The sequence below is a fragment of the Tyto alba genome, unplaced genomic scaffold (assembly GCF_018691265.1).
Source record: "Tyto alba isolate M040663 unplaced genomic scaffold, T.alba_DEE_v4.0 Super-Scaffold_9, whole genome shotgun sequence".
In the NCBI taxonomy this organism is placed as follows: Eukaryota; Metazoa; Chordata; class Aves; order Strigiformes; family Tytonidae; genus Tyto; species Tyto alba.
In genome coordinates, this window is record NW_024881330.1 from 19,963,189 (window position 1) to 19,973,983 (window position 10,795).

Below are 10,795 nucleotides of genomic sequence, written 5' to 3' on the forward strand. Positions count from 1 at the left end.
AACATTTTATGTTTTTAAAGGAGTGGATTAAATGCTTCTCTCATCCTATTTTTTTTTTTTTTTTTACCTGGCCACTTGTGATTACATCTGTAATCTTTTAATGTCCCACACTGTCTTCCCAGCACATTACAATCCAGGAGATGACATGTTCTCCTTGCTGGGCTAGGCAGCTGCAGCCCACAAAGCCCTTCAAAATTCTTTTCAGCAAAAGCCACCTTGTGAGACATGAAGAGCAATAGGTATGAATCTCTCTGAAGTTATAATGCAGGCAATATTTGAAATGACATTCAGAACTCTGTTGTATAGGCAGCTCACACAGTTACAATGGGTACATTCTTCACACAGGCTCTGCTCATGATTTTCCACGGAAAGTACCTTCAGCCGTATTACCCACGCAAGATGCATCGTCACACTTCCCTACCAACAAAAGCACAAACGCAGCTGAGCTGCTGCTGGTTTTCCCCATACATATTGTCTCCCCTGGGGTAAATCCGTTCTGGTCACATCCTTCTCACGATGCTGACAAGCAGGCTGGGTTGTCCAGCAGCAGCAGGAACTGTCTGGGCTGCAGTCAGTCACAGACTGCGAAAACCAAGCAAAAACCAAATTTCTTCTCACACCCAGAGTTAAAGTGGGAACAAAGCTACATCCAGGAACACATATATTTTTCCACTCTATCTCCGGTGTGCTTGTATCAATGAGTTTCTGTTTCCTATTTGAAATCAGTTCCCTGAAGACACAGTTCCTATCCTATCGGTCTGCTCCTGTACACTCTGCTTTCCCTCCCTGAGAAAATAATGTATCTATACCAGGAGCTTCCACATTCTCTGAGCCTCCTTTGCAACTGCTGTCTGTAGTCATGGGTATTGACTATGGCAAGCAGTCTCCTCATGAGGAAAAGTATGTTCATCTCCTGTTTGACAACTTAAAGTATCCTCTGGAATTAAATAACAAAAAGAAATAAACTGAATTTTGCAATGAATTTTGCAGATTGCATTTTCTAGTTGTCCGTTCATACCATGATCCAATTTTAATTAAAGTTTTGCAAAGTTTTCAGAGAATTTTTTTTTTCCTTGGGAAATGTTTCTACTTAGCAGTAATGCTATTTTTAAACAAATTTCCTGAAATGTCTTACATTTCAAATCTGAAAGAATAATTTCAATGAAGATAAGTGGTTCACTGTTTTAGGAACATATCACCCCAAGTTGATAAACAAAGGATTCAATGAAAACGAATGAAAACCGAAAATATATGAAGTGCTTATGGATGCAATGTAACTTCACTTTCCAAACCATCATCCTGAAGTAAAGCCAAAAGGAACCCAGTAGGATTCTCCTAAACTCAATAAGATTTAGATTAGATTAAATTAGGTATGAGTCAGAAGTCCTTCATGCTCACTGCAGAGCTGATTTCTACTCTCCATTTTCCCAGCATAAAAAAATTGCTTTATGTTTGCAGACTCACAGGACATCTACTGGAATCGAGCCTTCAGAGGATGAGGAGACAGAAGGTCTCCAAGACAACAGCATCCCAGTGCACCCATCAACAGTACAGGGAAAAGGGAGAGGAATGAAAACTGCTCCTGCTATGAAAACAGGAACGCTACAGTCTCATTTTGCTCATTATGGAAACATGGCCACTGTCTTTTCTATCTTTGAAAAATACAAAGATGAATCAAAAATGCTATTATTTGTTCTGGTAGTTATAATAATATTTAAACCTGAAATTTGAGCTGCTAAGGCATTCTGGCTTCACAATTTTTCTTAATACCTATGCAAAAATTAATTATGTGCCTGTGCTTGGAGTCACTGGAATTATTCCACTGTGCAGCTGCAGGCAAAGGCAACAAGCTGGTTCCAATGTCTGACTCTTATTTTTACCTGGTTTGGGGGCGTTAGCCCATCAGCTGGTGGCCCTAACATATGTCCATGGGTTTTGCTTGCTTTGATAGTTTGTTGCGTGCAGAACCCAGTTAAATTCCCTGGCAGGATCAGACCTCCTTTGGAGAAGTCAGCCGGGGAAAGTCAGCTTTCCTGCCGGCCAAGCACTGCCTGCTCTGTGCTGCATTTAATGGCCTTTTGCAAAATTCAGTAGCTGTCTCAAGAGTTCAGAAGAGAAATATGAGGCTTTCATTTAACAAAGTAATTTGATTACTTAGAAATCAATCCCTTGCCAGGATTTGATAACTGCAACAACATTTCCTACCAAATTTGACAGAACTTCTACTTAAATCAATCTATAAGGTTGTACTTAAGCACTTTGTTAAATGAAGACTTAAGCAGAGGAAGACAGTGTCTGTGCGCTCTTCTTTAGGATAACAATCTGAAATGCTTTAAATTGGGTTTGCAGCCCCTTACATCTTTTATACCATTCCCTAAATCAGAACTATAATCTGTAGAAAAAGAGAAACAATGGAAATTTCTCATGCTGGAAGCTGTATTTTTCTTGAACAAGATTCTGAAGTTGTATATTACAACTAAAGTTAAATTTAAATGTTTTAGGCTGTAAGGAGTCTAAATGTTGACAGTGTTTAGCACTGGAATGCTTGTAGTCTCCAATTTGTTTATTGCAAGTGTGTTTCCTGAAGATTTTGCTTTTTCTTCTTATATATTGGAATCTATGGCTTCTTTTTTTTCTTTTTTTTTTTAATTTTTGTATTATTAACTGTAACTATGTGGGATATGTATGTTAATAAACTCTCTCTCTTCTTTAAGATGTCATAATTTTGGTGGGAAAGAAGGTTATTTTAAGAATGGGAGATAATATAAAAGCACAATTTCCTTTCATCTGACTTGTCTCTCTCCTTCACTCTTCTGTTCCTAGCTCTGCATCTAAATCATTGCTTTTCTCCACATCTTGGAATAAATATTTACAAGACAGAACACTTGGATTTTCCTTATGGGCATCCAGAGTCAGCCCAAGACCTGGGATTTAATGATGCACATAGATTTCATGCAGAGGTAGATAAACTTCACCAGAAATAAAAGGCAAGAGCAAAGCTGGCTCTCTGTGTATTCCTTTGTACACCATTGGCTTGTCTCAGTTCAGCAGGTAGAAACGCACATATTTAAAGTAACACTTGCACTTTAGTGGTGGGTAAAAATTTTGTAAAATGTGCTGTGTAACTTTTAATCTGTTCCTTTTTCAATTCAAGCTAAAACTCCCCTGTTCTATAACACACTGCTGGTGGAAAGGCTGTGTTTTCAGTGTGACATTGTATTTCTCAGGTAGCCCTCACATTCCAACAACATTTTTGGTGGTCTAAGTACAAAACTTTCATTTCCTTGGACAGTCAAAGGTCATCACATTTGGGCCCAGGCTCATGAAGTGCAGTTCAGCGGTGCTTCCCTGAGTCTTGCCATGGAGAAGCAGCTTTGCATGCAAAGACTGAAACACTGCAAGATGCTAAGCCACCACCAGCTTGCCCTCAGTGGAGAGCAGCTTGCAGCAGTGCTGCTGAAGAGCTATCACACCTCCTTTTAAGCATGGTGCATAATAATGTGGTTTTTCGTGAAATTATGAACTATTAAATCTGCGTGACACAGAGATGAGAGAAGAAATGTTCACAGGCCCACTGTAATTTATGAACATGTGGTCCACAGATGTTACATGAGATTTTTCTTCCCTTTACTTTTGAAAATTTGGATTACATTTTCTCTCCTCTCTCGTGTTCAAACTCTGTACTTGGTGCTTTATTAGATGTCTCAGCAGGGTAAATGGATGATTAATAATTGTTGATGACAGAAATTTGGTTTCTATAAGCTGTGGAGTGAAAGATAAATATGATGGGAATGGTCCTACCTATGTATGACAACTAAGCCTCTTTAAGACTGTCTGTGTTAGGGTTACCCATGATTTATGGGTATGTCACCACTGTCCCTAGATATGGAAAACGTCTTGCAAGTTCTCTTATTGTAATCATCACTTTTTCTTCAGATACCTGGGGGAAAAATATCCCCCCAAAAAAGAAAAAAAAAAAAAGAAGGAAAAAGTTAACTTTTTAGGGTCAGGAAATATTCCATAAAACCCCCAACTCCTGATAGTAAGACCATCAGAGCTTTCTTCAGAGCAATACACACACTGTGCTGCCATCTCTCAATCCTTGAAAACAAACTGTCAAAACAAGACCATGGTGTGTGTGTGCTAGGATCCAGGGCTGAACTATGGCTTCACTGCAGACTCTAGTCCCCACTTCACTGTTATATTATGAAGAAAATCAAAAAGACAGGTCTGAATCCCTCCTGAGCAGAGATGAGCCATGCTGTCCTGATCTGGATCCTGAAGAGCTACATACCAAAGTAACATTTTTGCTTCTAGACCACTACTTTAGTAACATGAAGAGGCTTGCCACAGCAAGTTAAATCCAATTTCCAGTCCTTTAAATTCAAGGAAGAGATTTTAATGGATTAGGTAAATCGATTGATAGGAATAACTCAAAGCAGTTGGCAAACTGAAAGCCTTCTCTCATTTTGAAGTCCATCACATTCTAAAATACAAAGTCCTCATTTGCAGAAATACATCACTTCTGTTTCTTCAGGTCATATTTGTTGAATAATCAGCAAAAAGCCCAACAATTTTCTTAGTAGTTTTTTCTAATTTCTTTATGTCTTCTAAAAAATTAAAAAATGTTGCCATTGATGTATTAATTCTAATAGCAACTCTTGATAACTTCAGAACCCTGAACAGAATTGGAAATCCTATTGGCTAAAAAATATACCAGACAGGAATAGAGATGAAGGAGAAGAAAGTTTAAAACATAACTAAGGGAAGTCAGCTATAACAGTTGAAAAAAAGTAAATTTGCCTTACAAATGTATAACAACTTATTTTGTAACTATAGTTGTACTATATGTGCTAAACAAATTTCAATCTATTACTCGTTATTCTATAATAAATGTCCCTTTCAATATGTAAGCAACTACTGATGATACTTTTCCTACTCAAAACTTCTGTTCTGCAAAAAAATAAATTTTTTGGAAACTTTCATTTCTCCTGAATAGTTTAAAAACTACTACAGATTTCTCGGACTCCTACTGCTACAGTGTCATCCCCCTTTGGGTCTGTAGGAGGACAGAAACTCTCCGCTCTTCTGCATCTTTCTTCTCATCTCCATTAAATGTTCATGAGTTAAATTTGCATAAAGAAAGAGAACAACTCCTTCACACATCTGGTAATTAGTCTGGGAAATGTACTGATACAAGGGATTATTTGCTTAAGAACCACAGTCAAACTATATTTCTATAAATTAGTCTTCCTAATTAGTAATTATGCATATTGATTGAAACGTCATCTGATTTTTGTTTCAAGAGAGTACTCAGCCTGATGGTTTTAAAAAAGGACGGGAAGTCCACTTTCTGTTTGCAAAGGACATACCTATCATGCTAAGGTTTGGCCCTTCCACTGTCGCTTTGAGTCCCAAGCCCAGGCACACCTGAAAACCTAACACAAGCTTGACTGAAAGCATGCTTAATTTGAAGAGACAGGAGGGGACTGTGTGCTGCGAGAAGCTCAAATACTCTGCCTGACATACTGGCCTCCTCCAAGACTCCAGAAAAATAGCAAATTTATATTCTCCTATCTTCCACTTTGATCTGAGCTGCTGGCAAAGCATTCCTCCACAATATGAATTACCAAAATCAATAGAAAACTCCCCTTAATTGGGTTTGGAACAACTTATTTTAAACATTACTAAATTAGCTTTGATTTTGATCGCATCTTAATTGTGGACAGAAGGGATGGAAAACTTAGAAACCATCAGAACTGCTTTCATTACAAAACCCCACTCCATCGTGCCAAAGCAAAATGACAGCTCTTAATTGCTTGAGCAGACAGATTAGCCTGAGGTACAGCTCCACTCACGGCGGCTCCGTGGCTGGAAGGAGGCATTTCAGAAACACCCAAAACTGCTGTTTTTTGGTAGAAACTCTGAGGAAAACTAGTAGGAAAATCTTCTAGGCTAAAAACAGGATATAAAGCTCTTTTAACCTGATCTCGCTTGCTGCTGAGGGCTTGGAGAAGCCCTAATGCCCCGACAGCATCTCACCCTCCTGCTGCTCAGGCTGCAGGGAGGGTCCTGGCGCTTCCCACCGGCTGTGGCAGCTCCTCCGCAACCTCACTCGATGGTGGTAAACTCCTCACATGAGGATATGCAATAGTCACTGTCATGATAGCAGTTTTGAACCAGGATTTCCAGAGCTGAGACCACAGTTAGTTTCAGCTACACAGGCAATTTTCTTCAGCTCTGCCTACAGCAGACCATCTTTCATCTCTGCCGTCCCCCCTCAGCACAAAGAGGGACTGTCAGAGGATTACACAGGGGGTTAGAACAAGCTCCATTATAAAAAAAAGATAATTTCATACAGGTAGGAACAAGTATGTTTGAATTCAGAGATGTTTCCCTCCCGAGCGGGATGTGACTGCGCTTTTCCAGGCTGAAGAAGGGGAGTGACCCGACCCGACAGAACTCCAGCAGTTTCCCAGTGCTGGAGCACGTTCTTTCGGGTGTAACAGCGGGGATAGAGGGACCAAACCTGAGTTTCTCCAGCTTCCAAAAAATGCTCAAACTGGCACATTCTCAGACATAGAGAATAGTAACCTCTTACTGTCCCAGAGCACTGAGCAGACCTTAACTTATTTTAGGATAACCAGTAGCAGTCAAGCCAGTGAAAAATGAGAGAGATAGCTGCCCTTGTACTTTGGCTGTCCTTAAATATTCATGCCGCCCACAAGGCTGAGATGGACATTCACATTAATTCGAGGTCAATGGTGTTGAAGACAATGAATAAATAGATTGGATAGATTTGGAGTCTTACCACCCATGGTGGCTCCTATTCTAGTCTTGAAATCACTTACCTCCTCTGAACTGCACTATCTTAAAGCCTAGTCATAGGCATTATTTTATTGTCAATAGTCTTATAGTCTATCTTACAGTCCAGCTCTATCGGACAAAGATGGCTGGAGAAATATAAGGAATTCACGCCACCATGGATGTCCAAGTCAGCCATGCAGTGTACAACACAGATGTGTACAGGAACACATTTTTGCTGTTCCACACCTTATTGCTGTAAATGACATCTCTGACAGCTGACTGACTCTGGAAATGTGCACATTTACAACACAGAGTAATGACATGCCAGTATTACAAATATTGACAAGTTGCCCAAAATCAAAACTATTTTCTTTTCTGGTTTTCTCTCTTCACCATAGCTGAGACAGTGTAGTTCTCCCAGATGGATTGACATAATGGATAGTGCATTTTTTTCCATAGAGGCTGACAGATAGAAGGACAATATTATAGCATGAAGCTATAATAGATGTAAGAGTTCCTCTGTTTCACACCTATTTTTTGACATTTATTAAGCTTCTGATTGAACAATTTTACAGATTATTTTTTTTTTCCTCAAGCAGCTTAATAATGAATACCAATTAATGAACAGTAACTCATAAGGAGAGCAATGAATTCATGCAGATATTTCTGATCATCTCATAGATCTCATCAATAATGTAGAAGAAACCATAAAAAGAAAAGATTTAAGGAAAGAGAAGTTAGCAATATTGTGGTTGTTAGACTTCCTTTTGGAGTCTGGCATGCTCCACCGCTGCAGAGAGAAGACTTGTCTAGCTAGATCACTCACACTGATGCAAAATAACCTGTGTCCTTATAGTATATATTCTAGACTGAGATATACAGGGGGATCTTAAGTAGTATCACATTTAGGTACTAATCTCACTCACAGCTTCTGCTTTCGGTCACCTCCAGAATCCTCAGGTTAGTAGCAAACCATGAGCTGTGAAACAAAGGAGAACATGCATTTTATAACTGCTTAGGAGAAATTGAGCACTTACTACCTTATATCGAAGGATTCATGCATAAATTCCAAATATTCTTTGTCTGTTACATTTCCAATATGCTACCCTGTGCTAATGAGAGGGAAAAAGGGGACAGGCTTTCTCCCTTCCCCAGTTGATCTGCGCTGGGTGCAAAAATGAGGCTCCAAACAGTCTAACTGGTTCCAGCTGGATCCTACAGAGCCTATGAAGGACCAGTTCATCTTAGGCTATTACAGGAATGTAAATTCTTCTTATGTCATGACAGTGACAAGCACTCAAAGCCCCTACCAATGGGAAAAGTTGTGGAGGGCTATACAACAGCAGGTAACAGAGAAGAGAGGAATTCTCTTAGAGGGGCGGAAATAATCCACACAACAAATTGTAAAATCTGGATGTACACAGGAGTGGACTGCATCAGGAAAGTATAGAGAATTGTATCGCATCAGTTATTAAAAAGTGGACTGGGCAAAGTAATGCAAAATACACTGTATTGAGCAATCTTTCATTAGGAGCAGGAAGGACACAGTGAACTATCAAGTAATTTTTCTTATTATGCATGTCTTTTATTGCTTTTGAAAATAACCTCGCTTGCCAGACAGATCATTGCTGAGGGACAGAAGAGCCTTACATTTATAATAATAGTCCACAAAGAATGAGTCAATGGGGAACCCTTTGTATGCATCTTTGACAACACTTTGCAGGCTTGAACGTGTTGCTTTTTCTTTTATCTTTCATAAGCAAGTACAAATCCAAACTGTAACCTTTAATGGCAGGCACATTGTGCATAACTGAAGCAGTTCCTTGTAAATATGTGAATATATTTAAACAAATAATCTAAGGGAGGCTTACCGCAGTGAATGACAAAAATGAAAATCAATATAATCCTGAGTTAAACTGGAGTGTGCTCTTGCAATATACACCTACTGGGACTTAGTTTAAAAGTGTTTTGAAATATTTCTTTCCCTAATATTTATTTAAATGGAAACTTTCCCAACTGTTCATGGCAGATATCATATGCTTGTGGTGATAACAAAAACAGCAAATTTTCTGTTGCTGTGGAATATCTCATTTTAGCTGTATGCAAAGAAACACCATATTGTAAAACTGAACTGGAAGCCTGTCAGTGACACGAAAATATGGAAGAAATTTAATTGTTTCCATAATTTCTTATTTCGGTTAAATAAATCTACTCAGACATGTAAGTCTTAAAAACCTGAAAAAGCTGCAGATGTTATGAAGTTAAACAGTTTGTGGTTCTCTTGATAGCAAATCTTATTAAATATGAACTGATAGGGTTTATGCAAACATATGAGAAACAAAATAGTAGGATCTTTTAATTTAACTCTGATAATACCTTCCAAATATAATCTGTAAATATTTAAGCAAGGACAAAAGGTACTGTCTTTTACAGACCTATATACAGCATTTCATTAAAAACAAAACCAATAACCTAGTACATTCAATTATAGTATAATGCTGGCAATGATTGCTGCTCCATCCAATATTTTCTCATAATGTCTGTTACTTTCTCCCATTTTGTGACTGCCCTGAATTTCTCCTCTTATTTTATCAAAACCAGGCCTGAATCAGTTTGGTTTATTTCTTTCTCCAGACCAAGGAAGAAAAGGTAGTATAATTCCCACTAAACCTTGGAGTACACTTTCTTTTGTACTATCAAGTATTTTCTTTTTCTAAAAATACATTTATCCATTGTTAAAGCTTGTTGTAAAATAGAAACTGAACTGGCAACACTGAGTAAAACCACATATCCAAACCAATTCCTTTACATCTGCTTTTATTTCTTGGACTTCATCAACCTTGCTCAGATTTCAGCTCCATGTACCAAGTAAACAAGAGTTTTTCAAGGGATAAAGCTATCAACCTGCAGGAATAGGCAGAGTTCATCAGGAAGACACCAAAGATACTGTCTGAGGGGTCAACATGGGCACGATGAGGTTGTCCCTGAGCATGCTGTCATGCAAGGCATCCTAGCACAACAGGTACATGAAGCCACTGTGTAAAGACAGCTACGGTGTACTAATTATAGATAGTTTACTTCCACAGTTACTATTTTAGTAGTATTGCTAACTATAGCTAGTCTATAACTAATGCTGTCACAATATCACAGTAAAATATTATAGGCTTAATGTCTAGATGAACTTTTCTTATGTGTCTGAGGAAAGAGATCTCTTTAGAAAGGAGGCAAAATTGAACCCAATAACCTGGACCCATCAGAAAGTGGTGCAACAACTTCAGAGCTGACCGTGACTGGCTGGAGAGAGGCAGCTGAATGATAGCTCTGAGTTTACAAGCACAGCAGTCTCACAGCACCAGAAACACTGTTCCCAAGGGAAGATGGGTGACCATGGCTGGCACATAGCAAAGAGCAGTCCATGAAGGAGGGGGAAGATTTAGACCCAAGACAGAATTCCTCCTTAAACCAGTAATGCATGTACTCATCACACACAACATAACTGGACATAAATCCTTTAGCCATCTCATAGAAAAACAGAAAATGATTTTTCAGAGCAACTGCATTTCAGATATTAACTTACAGCCTTGCTTTTCTGCTTTGTTCTCCTCTAGTCAATTAAACAATGATATGTAGAAGAACCACAGCAGGAAATATGAGCAGTTGAAAAAGAAAAGTGCTGTCATGACTGTACAATAGGTTGGTGGTATTTACAAAATTCTGTATATTCAGATTCAATATTTTCCATATGAAGATCATCAATATTAATGCTGAAGCAGTATGGAGGATAAGGCCCCTCTTCCAATAAATAATTTGCAGATACAAGGACAAATACAATCCTTGCCCTGAGGAGCTTTGAAATAATATCCTGCTTGTATAAGCTGAACTAGAAAGGTGTTTATTTTTACTACAATAAGTGCTTAACACGCAAGAACTAAACCAACATTATTATTTCAAAAGGATTTAGAATAATCGTTTAATTATCCCAGAGTTT

General features: G+C 38.5%; 1 long non-coding RNA gene across 1 annotated transcript; it reads right to left on the bottom strand.

The window, feature by feature from the left end:
• Nucleotides 1–567: 567 nt before the first annotated feature.
• On the bottom strand, nucleotides 568–7,797 carry LOC122152671. The gene is made up of 3 exons (XR_006164718.1): nucleotides 7,734–7,797; nucleotides 810–937; nucleotides 568–582 (listed from the first exon to the last, which is right to left on the bottom strand). It is a non-coding gene; the product is annotated as an uncharacterized LOC122152671 (long non-coding RNA).
• Between the last annotated feature and the right edge of the window lie 2,998 nt (nucleotides 7,798–10,795).